This window comes from Mus caroli, unplaced genomic scaffold (genome assembly GCF_978045245.1).
Source record: "Mus caroli unplaced genomic scaffold, Mus_caroli_1 scaffold_6, whole genome shotgun sequence".
NCBI lineage: Eukaryota > Metazoa > Chordata > Mammalia > Rodentia > Muridae > Mus > Mus caroli.
In genome coordinates this window covers 49,541,806-49,549,558 of record NW_028227261.1, presented here as the reverse complement: position 1 = coordinate 49,549,558, position 7,753 = coordinate 49,541,806, and the positions used below count along the sequence as shown (strand labels likewise).

At 43.8% G+C, this 7,753-nt stretch overlaps 1 non-coding gene across 1 annotated transcript; it reads left to right on the top strand.

Annotated features, from left to right (window-relative positions):
* Positions 1-6,667: 6,667 nt before the first annotated feature.
* On the top strand, positions 6,668-6,774 carry LOC115031070 (U6 spliceosomal RNA). Its single transcript, XR_003836635.1, has one exon. It is a non-coding gene; the product is annotated as a U6 spliceosomal RNA (small nuclear RNA).
* The last annotated feature ends 979 nt before the right edge of the window (positions 6,775-7,753 follow it).

Genomic DNA, 7,753 nt, shown 5'->3' with positions numbered 1-7,753 from the left:
AGACAGGAGGAAGCTCAGCAGACAGTACACACCATATGAACATGCCCTTGTGTAACACAGTACCGGGATCAAGAAAACAGTGTCCTCTGGACAAGGCAGGACAATTGCACATATGAATTTAGAGCATCTGAGACAGCATCCATTAGAACTGCACACGTTGAAGCCAGACAGCATCCCACCATGGAGGGGGAAATGGGAGATGAAGTTCCACCCCAGCTAAGAAGCTATTGGTAGCTGCTGGGAGAGGGAGAATCAGCTTTCTTTAAGGTGTAGCCTTTCATGCTCCACTGAAGCCCACATACCCAAGGGAGTATGACCAGCACAAACTGGACTCAGACTGAAAAAGAGCAGTGGGTGAGAGGGGAGGGTGGATCTGGGAGGGGTGGGTTGGGAGGAGAAGGTGGATCTGGGAGGGATGGAGTGGGAGGGGTTTGGGAAGGGTGGGGTAGGAAGGGAGGGTGGATCTGGGAGGGGTGGGTTGGAAGGGGAGGGTGGGTCTGGGAGGGGTGGGATGGGAGTGGAGGGTGGATCTGGGAGGGGTGAGGTAAGCATGACCAAAATATATCATAGGAAATTCTTAAATTACTAATAAAATGAGTGAATGGTGTTAAAATATAATTTAAAGCACTTAATATGTAATTACTTAACCCCTATTTGAACTGACAAAATGAAAAAGACAGAGAAGAGCAAATATTAGCAGAGACGAGAGCAACTAGAATTCATACTTGCTAATGATGGGAATGCAAAATGCAAGCACACAGGAAAATAGTTAAGTGATTTCTTAAAATGCTAAAGAGGGAACTGGCATACAATCCAGCTATTCTGTTCTGAAGTATTTATAAATATATACAAAAACCATGTGCACAAATATTCCTAACAACTTCATTTGTAATAGTGCAAACTGAAAAAAAATCTAAGTGTCTATCACCAGGGTAAATAAAGTAGCCATACAATGAAATATTAGTTGGCCATGAAAAAGGAACATACATGATGGATGAATTTCAGAAGTTATTCTGAGTAACAGAAGCCAGATTTCAGTATATAGTTGGTCTTTTGTACTATCAGCTTCCATATTTGTGGATTCCATCAACCCTAAGTTCAAAATATTCAGGGAGAAAAAAGAATGTCTTTGTGTTGGACATGTATAGAAGTTCTCCCCTTATCATTATTGCCAAACACTACAGTAGTTTAATTATTTGCAAGTTCTTTACATTGTATTAACTGTCATAAGTAGCCTAAATTGTTTAAAGGTGAGAATGTAGTTTCATGCCAATGTTCTAACATCTTCCATGAAGGACTTGTGGACCTGTGCCCTTGGGGACTCCCACAGAGAGCCCTGGCACCAATATTATGGGAGTGGCTCTGCTTATTTTTTGTGTAAAGTCTTTTTAAAGAATAAACAAATTTACAGTGACAGAAAGTAGATCAGCTTTAGCCTGGGATGGTGGGGATCGGGGGATCGGGGGAAGTGGGCCAGGAGACAGGATCATAAAGCAGCCTGAGAAATCTGCACAAATGGTTTAATAGGTGCGTACACATGCTACTGAGCAGGGCATGGTGGTGCTCGCCTGAAATCCCCGTACAAGACAGGCTTTGTGTCCAGTATCTGACCAGCCTTAATGCAGGGTAGAACCTTGATCCCCTGGCTATGTGCTATCTTCAGCGGACATGGAAGGGCTTCCATGATAAGGACTTCGTGCCCATCCCTAGCATTGCTGCTGTATTCCTCCCAGGAACATGGCAAGGCTGACCTTCCATTTCCCTGAATTAAGCCCAGTCATTGATGTAATGGAGAAACTGTGCATATTTTTGAGTGAGCGACTGAAGAGAAGAGATGGGTGGGTAACTGTGTAAAGGGCACCGTTAACGTTGAAAGTGGCAAGTGCTAGGGGGCTAACTTCACTGGACAGTGCATGCTCCGAGAGCACTTCTCAACCAGTCTGATGTCCAGTGCTGACATCTGTATTTTCAAACTATTTTCAGCTTCTTTGACATACACAAACTAGAGGTATCTTTATGACTAAGTCTCAGTCATAACCCCAGGAATTTTAAAATATTGATTAAACACTAAAACTTACAACATTCAGAAGATAGCAGGACATTAGGAGGTAACGTTGATGATTCTGATGTGGTGATAGTGTCAGGGTTAAAGGAAATAAGTGAAATAGTCTTTAACTTGGCCCACTATGGGTCAAACAAAACCATTGTGTGTGACAAATATTATTTTGCTTCCTTTCTTTAAAGGGGGAACTCTTGAAAACAGATAGTTAATGGTCTCTCTGAACCTTGAAGAGGCAATCCTTCATAATTACCAAATACAAAACTCCAAGGAAAGCATTTTCTACTTCTTTTCAACTAAAGCCTGTCACATCAACAAATACTGTAGCAACGGCTTTTTTAGTTCTTAAACACTTCCATCTAGAAAGCATATATACATGTCTACTCCTGTGATCCCAGTCATCTTAATTCACATTGCTGGGCCTAACTAAGAGACAGAAGGCCAGCCACTCCATGCTCCCAGGCAGAAGAGAATAGGATCCTGAGGGAACATGACAATACCTTCATCATACAAGATCCTTGGCTACCACTGAGGAAGATATCAAGGTATCATCAGCCAGTGAACAGCCGGGGCACGCTTCCAAGCGTGGCAATCACAAGGACTTCGGGCCTGACCCCTCAGGACCTGTGATCCCAAGAGGGCTGATTTCAGCCGGTGAATGTCTGAGAATGTTCCTGGTGTCTATCCCTTAGGGCACACAGATCCCTGCTGCTACACTGTATAGAAGCTAAGGACACTTGAGATCTACTTCACTTGACTGAGGCTAAGATGAACTATCTGTTTGTCCAGCTCTGTGGGTGGGAGGCTTCTACACACATCCCTGCCCCCAGTCATGACTGTTCCAGCCTGCCATGACCCCCAGTCCTGCCAGAACATCTTCCAAACAGCTGGAAGGGCCTACTTGCTGACTTTGTAAAAGCCCCTTTTGAATTCTTCCTTTCTTAGAAAGCTCCTCTGGCAAGTGCCGATCAGTTCACACCAGATGGGATGTATTTACACTGACCCAGGACCAAAGGACACCCTTCTCTGGTTGTGGCCTCCGCCAGACAGACAACATCATCTAAAGCCGCTGTGCTTTTCATACCTGTCAGATACAACAGTGCTGTGCCCAAGTCCTTGCAATGACAGAGACGTCCCACACTGAGAAAATATCCTCTAAACAAATACACAGTTAGGTGTTTTTCACTATGTATGGCATTCCCCTCCCAAATTCATAATCTTGACTCAAAGCCAAAAAGATGTTCTCTATCCAGGAGTGTCTTTGAAAGCCAGGGCTTGGATCTGTCCATTCTTTGTTTAATTTATGAGATAAATGGATTCTGACTACAACCACATGTAAGCTACATGTGTCTTTCTCCAGGACTTTCTCCTATGGAGGTGGGATGCTCATATTCATGTATGAGAATATATCATACTATAGCCAGCTTCCCTTGGGAAGTGAGTGCTGAGACAGAGGTCACACAAAGGACACATCACGGGGCGTTCCCACGAGATTTGTACCTGCAGAAGGAAGGGGGGAGAAGGATGGAGCAGAGGGAAAACGGCCTGTAGTAAGGTTATCAACACACCTGAAAAGGCTCTCCGAAGCTGGAAAGCCATTAACTTTACCCTCTTTGTAGCAAAAGTGATGGGATTTCCATGTGGACCAGTAACCAGACACAGCCTGTACCAGTCAGGCATGGTCCTGAGTGGAGTAACTCCCACTACCCTAAGGTAGTTTCAAAAGACAGAGGCATTTCCTACCACTGGAGGAAAGTCATTCATTTCTGAAGGAAAATCTGGGTGTCACATGGTATCCACAGGTGGCATGATGTCATGGAGTAAGCCAGTGGACCAAAAGACATTCTACTAAGATCAGCCGCCAAACACCCGGTGAGCAAACAAAACCAACTAAGCGATCTCCTAACACCAAGCAGCTAGACACTCAAAAATAAAAGGCAGTCAGCCAAATTCTAGACATTTCTCGGCCTGCCGTGGTCTCACCCCAATACTAAATTCCACCCTTACAGATTAATATCAGTTAACACAGAGTTTGATGCTAGAAGCCATCTGAGCCTTTAATCAAACCAACTCAACCATGGCCACCAAGTTGGTGGATACCAGGTACTCTGGCCAGGAACTTACTCTCAATTCTAGAGGGAAGCATGTATCAGGCTTGAGTATGTTTTATCCTGATGGCTTCTAGAAAGAGTTAAAAGCCACGACTCTTTGTTTGGGTTCCCTATACTCTTCTTATCCAGCTCATTCTCATTCTTTGGGTCTTGAACACTTGAATGACCTCTGGACATAACAGGCTGGGAGATACTAATTGAAGTGGGACTGTGGATTAAATTGTATCCCCAAAAGTGACACATTGAATTATGATGTCTGCCATGACCCCCAATATCTCAGAATGTGATTTTATCTGAAAGTAAAATCTTTACAGAAACAGTCAGGGTAATAGTAGATTATCAGACTAGGTTAGTCTTGTATGACTATCAGGCTTGTCAGATAGACAGTAGACATTTGTCTACTCAAATGTCAGAAGGGACATTTGAGTACGTGGACACACACACATATATACACACAGAGTATGCCATTTGAACATGAGAATAAGATTGAGTTGGCAAGTTCAGGAGCCAATGATGACTAAATATTTCCAGGACACTACTATAAGTAAGGATGAGAATTATATAGTTACTTTCGAAACAATATGAAGTTTCCTTTAAAAACCATATAGTATTACCATTTGATTATCAATTCCATTTCTGAATATATAAACAAAGGAACTGAAAGCAACTGACTATCAAAGGAATGTTAGTATGGCCACAGATTTTATTTTGGTTTGGGTTGGTTGGTTGGTTTGTTAGTTAACTGGTTGGTTGGTTTTGCTCATGAAACCAGTATTTTGATATAACCCAGGTTGGTCTCAACTCAAAATCCTTCTGCATCAGCTTAAGCACTGGGACTAAAGCTGGGACTGTGCCCAGCTCAGGTTTTAAAAGCATTATTCACAAAAGCCAATAGTTGGAAGCAATCCTCTTCAGACAGACGAATAGCTCAAGAACATGTGAAATATACATCCAATGGAAAAGTATTCAACTTTAGAAATGATAGAAATCCTGGCCCATGCTATAGTATACATGAATCCTGAGGACTACATAGCTAAATGAAATAAGCCAGTAAGCAATGGAGAAGTACTTTAAGGTTGTACACATCTGAAGTAGCCATAGCAGTAGAAATCCTGGAAACATATGTTAGGCTGTGATGCTTGGGATAAGAATGTGCAGACGAAGGCTGTTGTTCAATAGGTTCAAATTTCTGGCTTTGAAAAAAGGACACAGCATCAGAGAACCATTGAATAGTAATGGGAATAGACACAACACTGTTTAACTGCATACCTGAAAACCTTATTGTGTGAGTTTTAAAACCACAACAGTGTAAAGGAAATGGGGGGTGGGGTAAGAGGAAGGTGGAGGAAGAGGAGGAGGAAGAGCAGTAGTTAGTCCACTTGGCTCCTAGCCCATGCTCTAGTTTCCCAGTGCATCCCTTCTAGATGCCTGCACCATTCACACCAGGCTTTGAAATGGACAACGGATGAAGTGGTCCATTAGCCATGGCCCCAACCCATCTGAAAATGTCAGTATAGTCAATCAACAGACACTTGTTGGGCATCCAAGTCAACATTACCTCATGTTTCTACCTGCAAACCTTGGGCCAGTTCTCCTCTTTCTCTCTAAAGGATCAGAGGTGGAAAGACTTGTGCCACGTCATTCAGCTGGTGGAAGGCAAGCTAGGACCTCTCTCCGTCCTGTGGTTGCCTGTCTGATGACCTCGGAATTTTAAAGTCACTTAGGACAACAGTTGCTTGTGACTGTGAATTTGACAGGACTTATGATCACCTGGGACACACCCCCATTGGGCATGGCTATAAGGACATTTCCAGAGAGGATTAATTGAGGCAGGAAGACTCACCCTTAAATTAGCTGTCAACTTCCAGTAGGTGACACAGATATTAAGAGTAGAGAGACTGCTCAGTAGGTAAGCACTCTTGTTTCTAAGCCTGCTGACCTGAACCCCTGGGACCCACATGATAAAAGAAAGAAACTGACCCCCTCACAGCCAACCATTAGACTGAGCTCATGGGTCTCCAATGGAGGAAATGGAGAAAGGACTGAAGGAGCTGAAGGGGTTTACAGCCCCATGGAAGGAGCAACAGTGTCAATAGGCCAGTCCCCCCAGAGCTCTCAGGGACTGGCCCACCAACCAGAGAACACACATGGAGGGACCCATAGAGCTGGCCACATATGTGGCAGAGAATGGTCTTGTTGGACATCAGTGGAAGGTGAGGCCCTCAGGCCTGAGGGTGTTCAACACCCCAGTGTAGGGGAATGCCAGGGCAGGAGGATGGGAGTGAGTGGGTGGAGGAGCATCCTTATAGAGGCCGGGAGAGGGGGGAAGGGATGGGGGGTTTCCAAAGTGGAGAACTGGAAAGAGGAAAACATTTGAAATGTAAATAAAGAAAATATCCAAGGGAAAGAAAAAGAACTGACTCCCACCTCAAAGTGTTCTCTGATCTCTGAATAATTGTATGTATACACAAGATAAATAAATTAAAATTATTTTTAAGTGCTCGCTTCGGCAGCACATATACTAAAATTGGAACGATACAGAGAAGATTAGCATGGCCCCTGCGCAAGGATGACACGCAAATTCGTGAAGCGTTCCATATTTAAAAAAAAAAAATTATTTTTAAAATTTAAAGACAGATCATCAAGGAAACAGCTGTGTCACCTATCCACCTTGCGCAGGTGCTAGGTTCTGTGGCCTTTTAATGGGTACTGAACACAGTGACTTTCCAAGCTGCAAGTACCTCAATGGATTGGAACTGCTCAGGTTTTACAGTTTGTAGATGGCCATTGTTGACAACCCAGCCATTATTGGTTGTAAGTCAATTTATTCAATCCTATACATACATACATATATACATACATCACACCACACACAACACACACACAAACACCACACACTACACACAAACACCACACATACACACACACACACACACCACATACCACACACAAACACCAAACACACACATACACCATACCCACATACACACACATACCACACCACATACACACACACACACATGCATGCACACACATACTTTAACAATTCTGCTCCTCTAGAGGACGCTGCTTAAGACACTTGGCCTTACAGAACATTCGGGAATTTTCCAGAGAGGGAACTGGAACTCTCTCTGCCACATGTACTCATTTGTGTATCTGTCTGGATTTTTTTTTTCTGGAAGGAAAACTGATCATGTAGTGAAAAATATTTTCCTTAGAGATCACTTGAGGCATTTGGCACTGTGGGTTGCCAAATACTGCAGAAGAAGAGAAGACATGAGTCTGAGGGCGAAAAGAAAACTTAGAAGGTCCTACAAGGCCAGGGGAATGTTTCAGGCTCACTTCCCTCGCTGCTCCCAGACAGCACCCCCTCCATAGTGGGCAGTCTCAGTCAGGGTGGCCTAGGTCAATGCTTGCCAATCTTGGGACCCTCAGGAACCCTGCTCACTGAAAACAAACCAACTCCCCCCCCCCACAAGGCTTGGTGTGTTGGAGTTTCTTTCCTTCTTGCCAAAACCTGATTTCCTGTTTCTAAGAAAAAAGCCTTTTAAATGCCCCTTAAAAAGAGGGGTCCCCGAGGCAG